General features: G+C 37.4%; 1 pseudogene; it reads right to left on the minus strand.

Annotated features, from left to right (window-relative positions):
- Positions 1-2,698: 2,698 nt before the first annotated feature.
- LOC100819997 (cleavage and polyadenylation specificity factor subunit 2-like) lies at positions 2,699-18,022 on the minus strand (annotated as a pseudogene).
- Between the last annotated feature and the right edge of the window lie 1,825 nt (positions 18,023-19,847).

Genomic DNA, 19,847 nt, shown 5'->3' on the forward strand with positions numbered 1-19,847 from the left:
GTCTAACGCAAATTTCATTGACTCAAAGTCATGCAAGTTGTCGGGATTTCATTGACTGTAGGGCTGTTATTTAGTCAATTATTTATTTGAAAAGTTGTCAGTATTTCATTTATGTATTTGAAAAGTTTAGTTTAAATGTGTATTTTTTAGAAATTTTAGAAAATTACAAATCTATCAAACCCAATGTCAACAAGGTTTGTGTGAGTTGTAATCCCGCTTCGGTGTCCTTAGTTTGTGAGTACTTTAGACCATGCTTTCATGAAGGGAATAGTTAGGGAAGGGAACAAAATGGAACGCATTTTCTGATTTCAAAGCTATCCCATCTGATTTTAGCGACCACACTACGCTTTTTTTCCAAGCTCCTAGTTCTATTAAACGGTGATTCAATTCTTGTCCTCTTTAAAGAGTTAATGAGATTTCATAAGATGGGAATGTAAAATATTGGGATGTTGCATCACATTCATCATTTTTTTTAATTATCTTGATTTGTGTGCATTAATGTTAAAATTACTTCCAATACCAAAGTCTAATGTTTACATTTAAAAGCTGACATATACTAGACAAAGAACACTTAACCTCAAACATTTTGGCTCAAACCGAGCTTCATATAACTGCTTCATTCAATTCATTATCTACTTCCCTTACGAAAAAGAAAGGTCTAACAAATTCTTGCATGTGACCTAACTTTAATCTTTGGATCAAAAACAAATTATGAGGTGTCAAAGGACAACATTTGGGTGCAGTGGGAGTCTATGGGAGTATGGAGAAGCTTGAAGGTATACCATCAAAACCTAGATATAATTATCGTGGCAAGAAAAACCATCGTATTCTTGAAAGGCCAACTTCAAGACTGGGGAGGAAGGCATGGGGGACCTGAGGGAGAGAACTGAAAAGGATGATGAACAAAATAATAGAGAGGTTGTACCCATTGAAGCTTTTGTATATTATAACTATTGGCAAGGTATGACAAACAAAAGAAACTGCGGGAAAACTCTGATGTACTACTCTACAAGGAACATAAGAGTGAGGATGGGGTCAAAATCTAGATATCAGTTTCAGAAGAAAGGCATAGCAAGAGGGAGCTAGGAAAATGAAAGCACGCGTACGTGGTTGAAGAAGGATGAAACTGTTGAGGCTAACAAGATACTAAAGTCAGCAAGAGAAATGGGTGCGGTGATCAAAGGTAGTAAGTAGGAGTTCACAGAACGGTGATACACATGGATTTAAGGGATAACCAAGGAGGGTAGGAAGAAGAAGGGCACTAAGAATTATCCATGAAGATGCATGCCTAGGTAGAAAGGTTAAATGGAGGGCTATTTGGTGCTTAATAAACAAGGAGGAGCCAATTTTGGTATGTTTACAAGAAACCAAAATGGCAGTTATGAAAGACAAGTTGTGTGGAACTTTGTGGGGAGATCCAAGAGTGGAATGAGACATGTGCCCGCTTTAAATCATGGTGGTATATGGTGTGTGGTGGGGGACTTTAACACGATATATAGAAAGGAAGAACGGATGGATAGATCAAGAGGAAGTCAACAAAGATAAAATGAAATTGAACACTTTAATGATTTCATGGACAAAATGGAATTGTTAGATGCACCTTTTGCTAGCAAGAGTTTTACTTGGGTGAGAATGTAATATACAACATCACAGTTACCAATTTCAAACTATTATAAACTTAATCAACTAACTCTAAAACCTAATTTCAAAAAAACTCACTATTTATCAAATATTTCACAATTTTAAAAATTAAAATTGAAGACTACGAATCAAGTTGATCCGTAAGAAACTTACAGATTAAGTTGATTCGTAAGCTTCTTACGGATCAACTTGATTTGTACCCTAACGTCTTTACTTACGGATCAACAAACTATGCTTGCGGATCAACCTAACTCCGGCAACAATGAACTAAAAGACATGGTTACGACGTTTACCTCGACGATGGACGATGGTGTTGCTCTTCACGAAAACCTCCTCAATGCACCTCGCAACCTCTTCACGACAATAATGGTGACTGAAGAAGAAGAAGAACCTCTTCCCGACAACCTCCTCTTAATGGCAACAATGGTGACAAATGAAAACGTCGATGAGAGCAAGAATACGAAAATGGCTGAGGTGAGGAAGAAGAAGAAGAAAACAGTCTGAGGAAGAAGAGAAGAAAATGATTTGAGGAAGAAGAAGCTGAAACGCAGGCAGGAGTGAGAGAGTCTTGCGTTTTTTTTAAAAAAATAAGCCGAAAGTATTACAGGCTTTTCACTTCAAGTGCTAGGTGCACCTAACAACACTCTTATAATTACTATCATCCAACATTATAATGTGTTGTTTATGACGTTTAAAAAAGTAGAGATGGTGTTGAAGGAATATTATTTTGCCGCCAAAATGTATAATTTAACATCAATTTTTAACAAATTGAGGACAGAATGTTTATAACCGTGAAATTTTTTCGACAACAGTCTGAGATCAGCAAGTCAACTCATTTGGACTACTTTAACAGTGCATTGCCGTTCTTTTTTAAAAAAGAGTGTAATTTGTATGCATGAAATTTTTTTATAGTTTGCCAATAAAAAAATCACAAGTTCATAAAAAATATTCACTTTCAAGATAAATATTATAAAATTTAGCAAAATTATCATAAATATTTCCCGATTCGATAACAAAATTCCAATAAGATAAAATTATCATACATAACAATTTGCAGTTAGCTGAATGCCATCATGATTGCTCTTTAAATTTAGAGTAAGAAAATCATTTCTACAAACTAATTCAAAGGAGCAAAAATGTTTTGAGATAGTGCTACTAGACATTGTACAAGTATATTTTTCTTGTCACACAGCATGGCGTTGAACAAATAAACCAAAGTTCAGGAGAAAAGTAGAGGCATTAAAAATAATAGAACAGTTTTGATTAAACTAGATTGTTCTGTTCAATTATATTTAGCCAGATTAATAAGGATAATCCTAACAGATTAATTTTATGTCAGTCTGATTTCACTTTAGTGTGGAAACTGCATGTGGAGATAGAGGACAACACACACATGAATACCCTTTCAAAATCTGGAGCCTACACAGGAATAAACACACTTGAAGATTAAACACACTTGAAGTTCACATCAACCAGAAGCTATGGTGGTTGATGTATATCAGAGGCACAAAAATGATGATACGTGATTTCTTCATCGAAAACATCAAAGTGAGGGACCCTGTGAATCTTGTTCAAATGGCTACCAAATTAACCCAGTTTGCAACTGCCCGAGCACTGCTACTCAGACCTATTTAGTCTTGAAAGCCATGTATTTACCAGAGCAATTTTGCATTCTCTGCCTTATCAGAAAAACAGGTCCAGAGAAAACAGGGCAGAGGGAAAGAAGTTCATGATTTGCCATTGCACTAGCACAACCAAATCTAAAGCAAATAAAACTGTGAATAGAGATAATCACGAATTTTATAGTAATCTTCACACAGAGGACCCTCAATAACTATTTGCTGAGCACCAGAACCACCACCCTATTAGAAAAAGAGATCATCTTAATAGATCAGAATGCTGATCCAAAAACTGGTGGGTCTTGCTATATTAAAAAATCAATTTCATGTGCAAAATTAACAAATGTTCAGAAGAAGCACTTGCCTTTTGACTTGCATCCCCAACTTTCCGAAGAGTTACATATTCACCACAACGCAAAGCCCCACCAGCAAATTCCACCTATAAAGTTAATTACATTATGAAACATATTCTCATAAAGTAGAAATTCAGCATTCCACTAATTTTTCCACTCAAGTTTCAAGTAAAGAACACATGTAAAAAACAGCATTTTCAAAAAATTTCATCTGCTTCAACATTATCAGTTTCCTTACGGAGTACAACGATCAGCATGTCTACTTAGGAAATGAAATGGAAAAAACTTCATGTACTAACAGACAATCAGAGCAAGGAAGAACGGTGACTATAACTGAACAAGTACCTGAACACCCATGCTGGAGAGAAACTGTTTGATATCCGCCAATTTCAAATCACCAACAAGAACGGATTTATGCGGAGGAGCTGCTCCAGAAACAGGGAGCAGCGAAAGCGGATCATTTTCTGTCTTCCCTACTACAGCATCAACCCAAGCTATTTCATAATCTCCCAGCTGCAGTTGAATTTATATTCATTATTCAAAATTATGAATTCCCCACCCTAGTGGGATAAGTTAGGTTGTTGTTGCTATTCAACATGATAAATAACATGCAAGTATTAAAAGGAACAGTTCATTCAGACATATTTTTTACCTTTTTGAAGAGTACATTACTCATGAGCTTCTCAGACAGTTGAACCTATACTCAGAAAAGCATACCATGATTAATTTTGACATCTTGCAAAGCTGTTTCAGAAATGTATGAAAATTGAAATCATTGTACCTTATAAGCACATAAATCAGAGGTAACATCAATTGTCTCTTCAATTTGGGGAGCATAAACATGTGGACAGACATGCTTCAGGCAGTGCTGTTTCAGATGCTCTGTAGCTTCAGCTGATCCATGCACCAAAACCTTTCGAAAAATCATTATGTATTCATCATCATGCATGATACAGAAACAAAAAGGCAAATGAGATATAATAGTAATATAGCTTATAAGTTTGTTCCTTAAACCAGTATCATTTATCAGAGTCAGCTGGCCCATAAAAGTTATAATGCTAAATAATGTGAAGGCATTAGCAAAATGCAATCATAAAAGTTATGATGCTTCAACAAAAATCACGCAGCTGTCTGTGAGGTTTTCTTCTGTGGCATTCAGATGGTCATGTGGCAAACCTCTGGCATCTTAGAATGTGAATTTGAGCCTAACTCAACTCCAAAAGCTAACTCATAGGACAAAGGTTGCCCCTCACTACTCTATCTTAACACTATCTTTAGCCGATGTGGGACTTGGGTTTTTCCCAATACACCCTCTCACGTCCAACACTTTTGAGCTTAATACGTGGATAAATATGGTGGGTGATCCATTAATGGATCTAAACTAGGCTCTGATACTATCTCAGAATGTGGGTTTGAGTCTAACTCAACCTAAAAGCTAGCTCATAGGGTGAGGATTGTCCCCCACTTATATACTCTATCTTGACACTATCTCTAGCCGATGTGAAACTTGGGTTTCCCCAATAAGGCAGCTATGTGATTTTCTCACACAGCTGCGAGTTTCCCATGATCAAGGGATGATAATATACAATCATGCCTTAAGGAGATGCCTCTTCTGTTTAATCTACAGTACACCGCCATATTGTGATTGAAGTTTAACACGGCCAAGTGAACCCCTAATATACTATGTTTTCTCTGTTTTACCCCTGTTTTTATATAAAAGAAAAAGAAACAGGAAAGTCCGAAATGACACCACCAACACGCAAAGCATTTTAAGAAGTGGTTTTAAGTTTTAACATTTATACTAATAATATTAATGGTAAATTTCATCTAAGGGGGGCAAAGCTATGGATTGAAGTTCTGAAGGTTAAGTGTAACAAGGGGAGTTGGACGACTCACCTATGGCCAAAAGGGAGACTCGAATTCAAGGTTTTTAGAAGGCAATCAAAAGAACCTGGGCTACGTTGGAAATAAACACCAATTTTATTGTTCTTCACGCTTGTCTCGAAACTGCTCAGCCTCAAACCATGAAATTGCCTTAGATAGCTACCCTTCCAAACATTACAACAGCCTTGAGTTTATTCAGCTTTCCAACCCACAAAAACCCAACAAGTAAGCCCACAATTTACATATATTTTCCAGCTCCTTTATCTATCCATCATAACACTAACCAGCTAATGTCCTAACTCCTTGCACCACTCAATTGAATTGCAGCCCTGGTCAAAGTATTGCTTTGCTCAAGATACCATGGTATTTAAAGGTGGCAAGATAAACTACCTAATTGAAGCTGTTTCATTTAAAAAATCATGAACATCCAAATATAATTTACAGAAGATTTAATGGTGTGCTTCAGTTAACTGAAAAGCACCAAAGAGATCCATACCAGCTTCAAGGGAGCCACATGAGAGAGAATATTTTTAATGGATCTTCCATCTGAACGTCCTTCAGAATTCATGTAAACCAATGAACACCTGACTTGCACCTGGACAAAAATAATGTCAACAACTTACACTATCATTTGTAAATTCGGCAGATTTAAGATTTATAGAAGTAGAATGATAAACACTATATATTAGAAACACAAGAAATGCATCTGTACATCAATAATTAAAAGAAGATTCCATGTCCCACAATAATGCTCCCTATCTGATGTGTTTTGCAGCCAAATTAAGAGGGGTAACAAATGATGAAGAGCATGATAAAATTCAAAATGCACATAACAAAGTGGTTCCAATTCTAACCAATTACATCTATATTTTGCTTGATTTATTATACGGAAAAAAACATAAGATGCCTGTGAGACAAACTTAGAACAAAGACACATACAAGTATCTAAGAAATAAATAATAGGTTTGAGGAACAATTCAGTAGCAGGATTACTATGACTGCAGGAAAAACAGACATAATATCATCTTTTGTAAAATCTCAAGAACAGATAGATTTAAAATCTTTGAGAAAATCATGAAATTTAGCGACATTCAAAGTGTAAAAATGGAAAAGGAAAAATAGAAAAGATTAACCTTGGTTCATCTAATCAATTTCTGAAATACAACAGTAATACGGCTCAATTCCAAACACAATTATATAAATTTACTATTCATAAGAAGCAGAAACATTAAAATATAATAAATAAATACTGTTACTTACAGTCCTTTCATCAGATACGACTTTTGATGGCTTTGTATCAAGTATCAAACTTGCAGCACCTTCATCTAGTTTTCCCTTTATATCACTTCCACCCTGATAGAAAATAGGAAAAACGATAATCAAGGATTATTATTAAAAACATAGGGTTGAAGTATAGATGCCAGCAAAACTCTCCATTCCTCTAAATCAGAACTCTTAAATGACATGTGAGAAAATATTTCAGTTAGAAGCAGGATCTGTTACATGTCATTCAAATGTCAATGAAAGAACAGTTAAAAACATAGACGCCAAATGCAAAATAAACCATAACAAGTTACTGAGCTTAATATTATTGTATCATATGCTTTTCCTTTATAAAGTTTCCTTCTGCTTTATGATCCATTAATGTAATTGACTTTATGTTTGGCAAGTCTGAACATACTCTCAAATAAGTAAATTAATTATATTCCATCCATTGAAACTTGCAAGTTCTACTTCAGAATACAAACATGATATAAACACTAAGGTAGATTTTTTGAAAAAAGAAAGGTAGATGTTTCAAAAAAGAAACTTACATGCATTGCTGTCTGGTCACTGGTCCATGTCTTCATCCCTAATTACATAATCATCTGGATTTATGACCTCACCAAAATCATCCCACTCTGATGTATTCTCATAACAGGGAAATATTGGAGCAACACTCGTTGAAGGGGGAACAAATCCATCAACAAATATGTCCCGGTAACCTCCGCCTCGTGGACCAGTCACTGCAAGTGCAAATCAAATAGTGAAGGAACTTTATCGAAATTGTAAGAACTAATAAAAAATGAAAAAAAAATCAAGATATGCATATTCGCAGATAAATCCATACTCTTGATCTGTTTATTTAAGGTAAATCATGATTTATATTAAATAAAATTAAATAGTAATGTCACATTAGAAAATTCATAAAAAGATGAATAATGTTCCAAAGACAATTCAATGTTGTTTAATGTGGTTGAAATGGTAGTCTTTCATTTTTATTTTTTTTTTATCAGCAAAGATAATTATATATATATAGAAGTACCAGAGGTACAAAGATTACAAGTAAGGGTTGTCAAAAGAATGGTTCCACAATCAGACTAAAGGCAGTCTGAAAGGGAACCAAACTAAGACATAGGCCATGAATTGACAGCCAGATACACAATATATCCTATACAAAGCATTCTCTAAGATTAGAGGACCATTGATGAAAATGGATTACAAAGTGTGGCTCAAGATTTCTGAGCCAAGTCCACAGCAAAAACAATGCATCGTTCAACAGTTTGTTAGCATTGAGTGTGCCATTAGAGAAAAGTAGGTTGTTCCTCTGCTTCCAAATTGTCCAAGTCAAAGCCAACCACCAACACCTCCATCTAGTAGCCCCTATTCCAGCAGCCCTACCAAGTGGATGTTGAAGGAAATGCAACCTGGGATTTTCTGGTAGAGCCACAGCGGTGTCAACCCAAGATAATGACTCCCACCAGATATGAATAATTTTACTGCACTGGAAAAATAAATGCCCAGCAGTTTCCTCACTGGTCCTGCAGAAAGGACACAAGCAATCACTCATCTCAACCTGTCGTCTTCTCAAATTTCTCTTTGTTGGCAATCTATCACGAATTAATCTCCAAGCAAATACTGAAATTTTCTTTGGAATCTTTAATTTCCATAGCTCCGCAAAGACTCCATCATCGCTGACCTCTGTAATTTCCCCCTGCAGCAGATTATACGCGCTGTGAGCCGAATATATGCCACTTGGCTCCGCTCTCCAGACCCATTCATCTTTTCTACATGGGTGAACTGTCTTGCCCTCAATATCATGTAAAAAACTGTCAGCAATGGTAACCTCGCTATCAAATAATGATCTCCTCCACCTAAAGTCCCATTCCCACCCGGAATCCGTGTGAGCTCCCAGTTGTTGTATGACCTGGTTTTGCTGATTGGAAATAGAATATAGTCTTGGATACTTTGCTACTAAAGATATGTCATCATTAAGCCAATTATCCTCCCAGAATTTTATCTTATCACCGCAGCCAACCCTCCACGATAATCCATTATGAAAAGCACTTGCAAGCTGTTGGTGGTGGAGGGCCTGTTTTAGGTCCCGCCACCAAATGGAATCAGTATGGTCCGAAGATGCTACATTCAAGCTCCTCCAACCTCCATATTTTGACTCTAGCACCTTTGCCCATAAATCTCCATTGTGGTAGAATAAGCTCCATTTCCATTTTCCCAATAGCGCAAGATTGAAGTTTCTGATATCTTTGATGCCCAGTCCCCCTTCTTCCTTAGAGCGGCACACCGTTTCCCACTTGATCCAAGCAATCTTATTTTGATCATCTCCGCCACCCCATAAGAATCGTCTTTGTAATCTAACCAGCTTGTCCACCACTTTGCTAGGGACCCTGAAAAAAGAGAAAAAGTAGATGGGAATAGATGTTAGGATAGACTGTATCAGTGTGACCCTCCCCCCAAATGACAAATGTTTTTGCTTCCACTTTGTCAATTTTCTCTCACACTTGCTGATAATAGGATCCCATAGCTGGCATCGCCTTAGGTTTGCCCCAATTGGGATACCCAAGTAAACAAAGGGGATAGACATCAGACTACAATTCAAGAAGGAAGCAGCCTGTTGGCTCCACTGGTCAAGCATTCGGATTGCAGCAACACTACTCTTTGCAAAATTTATTTTGAGACTCGCAACGAGTTCAAAGCTCCTTAGAATGACCTTGATTGCCCTAACACTCTCCATTGTCGCCTCGCCAAAGAATATTGTGTCATCAGCATATTGTAAAATGCTGATTTCCACACTATTAGCACCCACCTGGAAGCCTCTAAACAGGTTTTTCTGAATAGCTGCTCGCATCAGGCCATTCAAGCCTTCAGCCACAATATTATACAGGAGAGGGGCCAGTGGGTCTCCCTGTCTGAGCCCTCTTTGGGGAATAAACTCCGCCGTGGGACTACCATTCACCAACACTGATACAGAGGCAGATCTTAAGCACCCCTCAATCCAATGTATCCATCTGGAGCAGAATCCCATTCTCCTCAACATGTATAGCAGGAAATTCCATGATACTGAATCGTAGGCCTTCTCATAATCCACTTTGAAAATCAAGCATGGCTTCTTATTTCTATGAGCCTCTTCAACCACCTCATTTGCTATGATTACACTGTGCAACATATGTCTACCCGCAATGAACGCAGATTGTCTCTCATCAATAATGAATGACATCACCTTCTTCAGTCTCTTAGCCAACAACTTGGACACTATCTTGTACATTACACCTTTTAGTGAAATAGGTCTATAATCATTCAGCAACTGTGGATCAGCCTTCTTCGGAATCAAGGTTAGGAACGATGCGTTGCACCCTCTTGGAAAAACTCCATTTACATAGAATTCATCCAAGAACCGAAGGACATCTGGTTTGAGTAGGTGCCAAAATTCCTTAATAAACTTGAATTTTAGTCCGTCTGGGCCCGGACTTTTATCACTTCCACAGTCCCACACAGCCTGCTTAACTTCATCCTCTTGGAAGCAGCCCACCAACATCTCATTTTGTGAAGTATCTATGGACTGGAAATGAATTCCATTCAGCCGGGGTCTGAATTGCTCAGATTCATGGAATCTGTGCAAGAAGAACTGTCGTACTGCATCTTTGACTTGTCCCGGATTTTCAATCCAATCTCCATCCACCCTGATTCCTTGCAACGAATTATGTCTGCGATTTGCATTCAGCATTAGATGAAAATACCATGAGTTGCAGTCCCCCTCTCTAATCCACCTTGATCTCGCCTTCTGTCGAAGGATGGATTCATGAGATTGAGCTGCTACCCATAGAGCTTCTTGTAATTGCTTCCTTTTGGATGCTTCTTGAGGATCTAACTGTCTGTCACTAGTTTCCTCCTCCAATTTGTTCAAGTCAGCCTCAATCTTCTTGACTTTCTTGAGAGTGTGCCCAAACTGATCCTTGTTCCACACTTTCAGCCGTTGTTTTAGGCGTTTCATCTTCTCTTTTAACACATATCCACCCCAGCCACTCAGCTGGATGGAAGACCAGCACTCCTTAACAGTTGATCTGAAAGAACTGTCCGAAAACCAGCAATCTAGGACCCTAAAAGGTTTAGGGCCCCAGTCTACGCACTTGGATCTAAGCAGGATTGGGCAATGGTCCGAAAAATTCCTCTCTAAGGTAAACTGAGTGCTGCCCGGCCACTTGGCAATCCAATCTGAAGACACTAGAAATCTGTCCAGCCGGCTTCTCGCGGTTCCATTTGGTCTAATCCAAGTGAAATTTCTCCCCACCCAAGGTACTTCGTCTACCTCCATCTCATCGATCCATTCATTGAACTCCCTTATGTTACTTTCCCCCAAACCCCTTGGGCCAGTGCCAAATCTCTCGGATTGGGCTCTAATATTATTAAAATCACCTAGAATGCACCATAATCCCCCTGGATTTACGCTTTTCAGCTGCTTAACACTATTCCACAGGATTCTCTTACTTTGGATATCACATGATGAGTATATGTTGATGATGTGGACTTGCTGGGCCTCCTGAATCCACTCCCCAACTAATAGTATAAGCCCACTACCGCTAACAGTCCGATGTAGCTTGAATGTCCTCTCACTCCAAATACACAAAATTCCTCCTGCAATATTAGATGCAGGTTGTGCTTCCCAATTAACCTCCTGTTCTCCCCATAGTGCTTGACACATAGATTTCTCGATGCTTTCCTTCTTTGTCTCTTGAATACAAATCATATCCACCTGCTGTTTCTTGACCATCCTTCGGATTGATGGCCATTTAACCCCCCTCCCTAGCCCCCTTACATTGTATGAGATTATATTCATGGGGTACTGCGCCTGTTTCCCAACTTCACTGCTTCCTTTTGATCTCTGTCCTCCATATCCCTTAAGTCATTTATAATTTTATCATTTGCGGGACCTCCTGTTACCCCCAAATGTTTTGCTACTTCCCATAGCTCCATTGTCTCTTGATGCTGAGATTTGTTCTGGTTTGTATCCACTGATACTTCTGGTATTGTTTGTGTCCTCAGCAGGTTCTGTAGTTATCTCCCGAGCACTTCCAGTGACGTTATTACATGGCTGATGTTGCTCCTTAGGGCTTGAATGGTGCAAGGTGAAGACAGCGTGTGAACTGGCCCCCTCCTCGTAGCCCAGTACCTTTTGCTTTCGATACCCCTTTCTTCGTGAGTACACTTGCCAATCAACAGCATTAACACCTTGCTTTGTGAATGGGCTGGGGTTATCATATTCTAATTTTCGCTGGGGGGTGCACAAAGTAAGGCCCATGTCATTTTCAGACATCCCTTCAGGCACGTGACTGGAGCATGACTCACTTGGTTGCCTTATTTCAACTTCATGCGCGTGGTGGTGCCTTAGACTCACATCCCTTCCATTTTCATGCAAGGAGTTACCCAGAGCTGCTTCCTCGTTAGTTCTGACATCGTGCAGGTCCCCTTTTCCACTAATTTGGTCTTCACGAGCGACAACCTTAGACTAACTCGCCGTCTGCGCTACCACAGGGCCTGTTGCATGGCCTGACCTGTCCCTGTTTTGTGTGGGCACCTGTTCCCATGCGGGTTGGCCTTTGTCCACTGGGTTTGCGCTCCCCTTCAGACCGCTGGACATTATGACGCAGTCGCTGCACTCCTTCCCGGCGCTGGGGTTGTAGGTGGTCTATACCGCCGGTTCTCGGATTTGCACTTCGTTCGATGTTTGTGCCTCCTCGTCGCTCTTCGGTCCGTTCATCTCCTCCGGCACCCAGGTTCCAGCGTCACTGTCGACGGACTGGATCTCCTTCGATGACCCCATATCAACCCTTTCTCTACCGCGATAGGAATAGGAGCTGTCGCCACACTCCTCCACCACATGCACTTCATATATCTCCCCTTGAATGTGGGTGTTGACGGTATGTCGGATTACGGGCCTCCACGGTGTCTTGATGAGCACCCGTGCCCTATCCACCCTGTGCAGTTCTTCAACATCATCGTCGATCTCCACCATATCTCCGACTGCCGCCACGATCTTCTTGATATGCTTTGTATCCCATGCCATTAGTGGGATACCCCAGCACTGGACCCAAGTCAGCCGATACCCAGTGCGTAGCCTTGGGCTCCACTTTTCCAGTGAGTGAAACATGGACTCCCCTTCTTCCATTGCTTCCTGTAACATTTGTTCAGCTCTAGCATCCGTCAAGCCCAATAGCAAGATCAGGTCATCTCCCATGTATTTCGGTGTTACATCTAACCCAAAATCCCACAAGAGATCATCTTCGACCTTGTCAAAGTAAGCCAGATTTTTCAGGCGCCCCACCCACGCCTCATTGAACCACTGCTTCCCGTTTTGTGGTATATCCAAGTATACCGATGAGGTGGATCCTTCACGGCTGTGGGTGTTAGTATGGTATGGCTTCCTGTGAGCTGGGTTCCAGTCATTCTTAGCCACTACCTCGGCATACGAACCTCTGTTCAATGTCTGGTATGGATGCCTTCGTTGATTTCCGTCGCTTTCAGGTCGGGTGCCTCCTCCCAATGGGTTGTCTGCTGGTTTTACATTTCTCACTTTCTCCCTCCCATACTTCGGGATGTTCACATACAGTTTTAAACCGCCCAGGATGATGTTGTCGAGTTGCCTTTCTAAGCTGTATACATCTTTCACTCCTTTGAATCTAGCAAATCCATACTTTCTTCCGTTCTTATTCCGCTGCTTGGAGATGAATATCTCTCGCACATCTCCCTTCTTTCTGAAGTGATACCACAATTCCTTCTCAGTTACATCTTCAGGAAATCGTGTGAAATAGAAAGATGATATGTCTTTCTAATCTCTCCAGTTCTTCGTGAAGTATCTCTGTTTCAGTCCGCCTCTGTTTCCGACAATGCTTCGCCGGGGATCCTCGTTCAGCCTCACTTTTCCTCTCTCGGTGTCGTTCCATCTAATCCTACCACTCTCCCCTCCCACTGTTTCTCTCTCTACACTCACCCTCTCTCTCTCCTCTCATTTTGCTTTGGTTGCATCCTTGACTGTAGAGAGGCAACAACGGACTCTAGACAAGTGCTCTCATGGAGTAAATTTTCAGGATGATCTCAATAGTCAAAGAAAATTGTCTGCCCACATTGGCAACGTTTGAACATAAGATATATTATTAATCACATGTTTTGGGAGATATATTTCATTTTAAAACTCACAGATCAGGAGTATGTATTTGTCTGTGAATATGCATATCTTGAAGGAAAAAAAGTTCATGTTTTAAGGTAAATATGACATGATTTATATTATAGTAATATCACATTAGAAAGTTCATAAAAAGATGAATAATGTTCCAAAGACAATTCAATGTTGTTTGATGTGGTTGAAATGGTAGTCTTTTATTTTAAAACTCAGAATGCCCAGTACTTATCAAGACACAAAACCAGTTGAAGACAAAAAGTCCAGTTCTATAATCATAGAAATTTTCAAATATACACAACACAACTCAAAATCAGACAGTTAAGGAGAAAATGTAATTATTACATGAATCTGAAATGGATAATTCTGATTACCTAATTACATTTTACATTTAACAGAACAGTACCAAATTTATACAACAACTCGTACCTTCAGGTGGTACATGGTTATTGCCAGAATCAATGACCATTGGATCACTAGTATCATTATCAGCCCCATGAGATGTTTTCAATTCTTCCTCTTTCATAAGACTGGCTTTTAAAGCTTCTTTTTTAATTCGATTTTGTTCTTCTTCATAGGCGATTAGCTCTTCCCCAACCAAAGGCACACACTTGGACACAACGACTTTGACAGCTTTTGGAGGTGGATCAGCTTGAAGCATACGAGCTAGTGTGGCAAACTACGCATCCAAACACATGAGGATCAGTTGAAACAAATGATAACTATTGAGAAAAACCCAAGTCCCACATTGGCTAGAGATATAAGGCCAAGATAGAATATATAATTAAGATGCAACCCTCACTCCATGAGTTAGTTTTTGGGGTTTTTGAGTTAGGCCCAAGCTCACATTCTAAAATAAAAAACATCAAATTTAAGCTGTTAAAGAAAATACATCACAGATAAAAAATATTACATGACCAATGATCTTTTCTCCATTCTCATTGCTCAAAAATGAAAAAAAGGAAATCAAACATTATTAGCACAAGCATAGAGCATATTTTTATGAAAATAAATTGGAAACAATATTCTGTAAGGCTAATAGAAGAGAAGATAAAGCCTGCTAAGATAGAATTTAAAAAACACAACAATAACAAAAGACAAAAGACGGAAAATTAGCAGCATTTGTATCTGTTTATGTGTGGTTGAAAATTGAGTAAGATAAAGGCAAGACAATTATTGGGTGGGAAGATTGTAAGGGTGGAAACCAGGATTGTATCACCTCAAATGCTACAATGAAAAGATATATCCAAACGGATACAAAGAAGGGGATGTTTTGGTCACAGGCATTATATTAGCGAAGACAAGAGAGAGAGAGAGCAAGCCAAGGTATATTACAATTTACAAATAGGTAAAGCTATGAACTAAACTCGATCACTATCCAATAACCAACAGAAGAAGCTCAATTCCAAAAGTTTGAATTATCTAATATTTTCACAACAGAAAAATCAATGCCCATGCCACATTACTTTAGAAACAACATGTGAACAACATTACGTTATATTCACAAGGACCAGTATCAAAGTAGGTCATCAGTAAATGCAAAGGAGAATATTTTATAGAGCACTGCAGTAACTAGCAACTGCAAACTTAAGCACATCCTTTCCCTCACTTATTTAATCTTTGATGCCTCAGGAAAAGCTAAAACAATGTTCATATTGAAATTGAAAATGCAAATGCAACTGAAATCAACATTTAAGGAGAATAAACGTAGAGAAACATGCAATAATTTATAGTGATTCACATGAATACTGAAAGACATAAAGGAAAAAGAAATTTTTCTAAAGAATATACCTGGCCTCTTTCGGTAAAAAGGACAAGATTTTTTACATCATTGGCCCACTCAACAAATATATCATGAGAAAAGCCTGCTTCCAAACTTGCCATGGATGCTAGAACAACCTATGAAAGGTACATGTGAAAGAGTCAGTAAGGAATTTGGTCTGATGAAAGATAAGCATACAAAATAATCAACCTTTGGGCCATCTGGAGCATTGTCAAGCTCAGTCTTGTTAATCAGAAGGGTGACATACCAACAGGTACAAGCATAGCAGTCTAGTTTTAGACACAAAATAGCATTAGCAATCATAATCATAACAAGATATTATTGATTTGTTTGATAACTTAAACTGTGACAACAAATAGGTTTTGAAAGGTCATTTTTCAATTTTCACTCCTTATTGGACAAAACCTTTACTATAGATATCTCAAGAAACTCAAAGAAATCATAGGTTTAACATGTCAACAGTAAGTAGGCGTCAATAGCATTTCTGAGAACCAAAAACCAACATATAAATAAACAATTGACATGAATATCTTACTCCAACTGTAAGTTAAGGATGAGACCACTTACTTCAAAAGAAATATATTTTCACGAGTTTTTTCAAAAGACTTTGCTATGGTATCACTCATCCACTCAAGGAAACTCTTCACATAATCAATTGTGCTGGATGCAACATATGTAAGAAAATATATTGGGCAGTTCAAGTTTTCATCTGCCCAATACTGCAAAAAACAAAATCTGATATTAACTCACATATACTGTAGGGAAAAAAGGGAGAAAGTGAGTATAAGCATTTGTCTTATACTGACCAATTCCAACATCAGAATAAGTTCCAACACTCGTCCAACTGTGTCAACAGGTAGTAATACATTGCCACCTGCCCTTAGAGTCTTCTTTAAGATATCTAAATAATAAACAAAATATATGATCAGAATAACCAAAGCACATAAATCCTAAACAGTTTTTTTTTTCATTTCTTGATTAAGATTAAAGTATATGCTTGCCTCATCAGTGAATGTACTAAACATAAAACATTTCAGTTTTCTCTTCTTCGAGAAAGCAAAAACTGCGAAAATCCATCTTAGTCATATCACAGTGCTGCAATACAAGATTAAAAAGATGGTTACCTCCAAATTCTTTGTCATTTTGACGTCTGTAAGGCTGATTGTTCAAAGCATTGTAAGCATCAGTTATTAGAACAGCTGGACGCACAAAAGAACCTAGAACAGTTCCATTCAAATGCCTAATAAAAATTTGATTGATAAGTAGCTTCCTTTTTTCTCTCTAAAGATATATAAGATAAAATTTAACCATGGGTAATTTACCTTTCTTTCCTATGATTAAAATCAACAGCATATATGACGTCCTCACCATCCTTTGTAATTTTCCAAATAGTACCTCCCAGAAGATGTCCAGCAACATGAGGTGCAATCACTATCCCTTCTCCCTTGCCTAAAAGTGGTTAAAAATTAAAATGTCAATAAAGATAGCACAACCAAAATGAGGGGAAGAGAGTCCAAGCCGCTTCATGGCATATGGAAGGGCACCAAGGTGAAGTGTATCCGCATGTGAAAGCAAAACAGCATCTATGGTTGATGCTACCCTACATGCCAACCACACAACCTCAATATGAAATCAAAGGTAACAAAATAAAACATTCCTAAAAGGCTAAAACACAAGCTTCATTCCACAAAAAGAAATTTATAATTTTCTTCTTTCTAGTTCTACTGCCTCAATAACAAACAGGGAATGAAGGAAAAGACCTCATAGAAATCAATATTCGAGCTGAAAATCACATTTTGTTATGAAGCAAAGATACCCACATAAAAAAGTTCACCAGAAACATTCCTAGAACATCAATGTCATTGGCTTTCACAATTATAACCCCACCCCACGAAAAAAAAAAACATTGTTCTTCTTCTTCTCTCTAGTTTCAATGCCTCAAACGGGGAGGGGTTTGAAACAAAGATACCCACATAAAAAAAAATCAATTTGTTTTGCTCCCTTAAGAAGGGTAGGTCATAAAATGCAAGAGAGAGAGAAAGTGAGACCTGGCGAGGGGTTGAAGGTGGGAAGGGTCGAAGTGGTCGTTCCAGCCACAGTCGACGAGGAAGTTGAAGCCATCAATGGAGACCAAATACGAGAGAGGGTTCTCATTGTACACTCCACACAGTGGCGTTACTCGCACTGATGTTCCCATTTTGATTTTGCTGCCACAAATCAAATTGTTCTTCGTCAAACCAGTGGGGTTTATGGAGAGAAAGAGGAAGGACGGGGAAAGGAAAATGTAAATGGTTTTGTGACAAATAAGGGTAATTTTTTTTTTTGAAAAATGTAAATTATATTAAACCTAATGATACAACAATAAATGAAAAGTCTCCCTAATATGAGAAGAAGGTCTACAAATGCAATAGGTGCCTTTGTTTATACATGAGAAACTTAATCTTGCTAATAACCTTTATTACATAAAATTAATAATCTTCAAAAATCAACGTGTTCCTAGCCAGTCAGACACAATAGATTGTAATTGTAATTGTTATAACCAGACAAAGAAATTTTTCTTAAACACCTAATGTGGATCTGCCCCTAATGCAATGCAAATCACGAATGTGAGCCCAAACTTGGAGAGATTTACTGCAAGAAAAGAACAAATGAGCATTTGACTCAAGCTCATTTGAACATAAAGGGCAAAGGGAACCCTTGTTCAGAAAAACAGTTTTGTCAAGAGTAAGCGGTTCCTTTTAGCAAGTCATAGAATGAAAGACATCTTAGGAGAGATTATTGGGTTCCATATAACAGAACATCAACTAACAGTAGGGTTGACACCTCTAATGTATTCATAGACTTTGTCAACAAGTAATTGTTCATTGGTGCTCCAAGACTGAATCTTCTTTTTGGCAATAAGGGTAAACTTTTATTTTTTGTTTGATAGAAACGTAAAAATAAATTAAAATTAAACACAAGTAAAATAACAAATTTATCGAAATTAATAACCTAAATTATAAATTTATAATTTTAGTCCTCTGGTTATTTTCAGTTGGTGATTTTGGTTTGTTTGTTTTTTATCTATGATTTTAGTTATTATATATGAAAAAATTGTTCATTTTAGTATAATCCTTGATTTTACATATGTTTTTATTTATTTAATTTAATTTTTAAAAAAATTATATTTCAATTTTATATCTTATATATTAACAACTAATTTTATTTTCATTTAGGTTTAAAATTATAATTTTTATTAATTAATAATATTAAAGATGAAGATTCTATCAATTATGTTTGCTATCCTTACTAACACAATTAATATCCTTACTAACACAATTAATAAACAACTAGGGTTACTCCAGCTGTGCGCCTTGAATCCTACTGTTGTATTTAGTTCAATATATCATTCAACTAATTTTTTAGATTTAATTACAATAATCAACGTTATTAAACTCAAGAGTTTATGTATACTCGTGAGAGTTCCATAGACTCAACTCGTAGACTCTTAAGAATCTACTTCATATAAAACTAATAACAAAATATCTATAAATAACATATTAATTAAACATTTTAATAATATAATAAAGCAAAACAGTAAATCATAAATTTCATAATATTTAAATAACCAAGTTTAATAATAATACATCACTACAAAATAATAACTTGTAAAGGTTATAATAGTGTTAAATCATTCTCATCGAAGGTTTGATGTTATTAGAGAAAAAGAGTTTGATATTATTAAAGGAGAGAATTTTGTTTTTGAGAATAACACTATAAATGAAGGTATGTTGAATGCTAAATAGATAGAAAACAATAAAAAAAATGACTTACATTTTGGTTAATTTTTTTAACTTACTAACTCGTTGACTCAGTGCTAAACTTGAGAGTCTACCGAGTTTAGTTAGAGTTTATAGAGTTTACCTAGAGTCTACTAAAAAAAGAGTTTACTTAGGAGTCAACTCGTAGAGAACAAGTGGACTCGTAAACTCATAAGAGTTAGTGAACTAACTCTATAGTTTGATAACCATGACAATGATTATTCTTATAGTTTATTCTTATTATATTTCTCATTCTTCTTTTTTCTAACATTATTTTTAATCGCATTTATTAATTTTGTGAAACTTTCATCATGAGAT

Source organism: Glycine max, chromosome 11 (assembly GCF_000004515.6).
Source record: "Glycine max cultivar Williams 82 chromosome 11, Glycine_max_v4.0, whole genome shotgun sequence".
Lineage (NCBI taxonomy): Eukaryota > Viridiplantae > Streptophyta > Magnoliopsida > Fabales > Fabaceae > Glycine > Glycine max.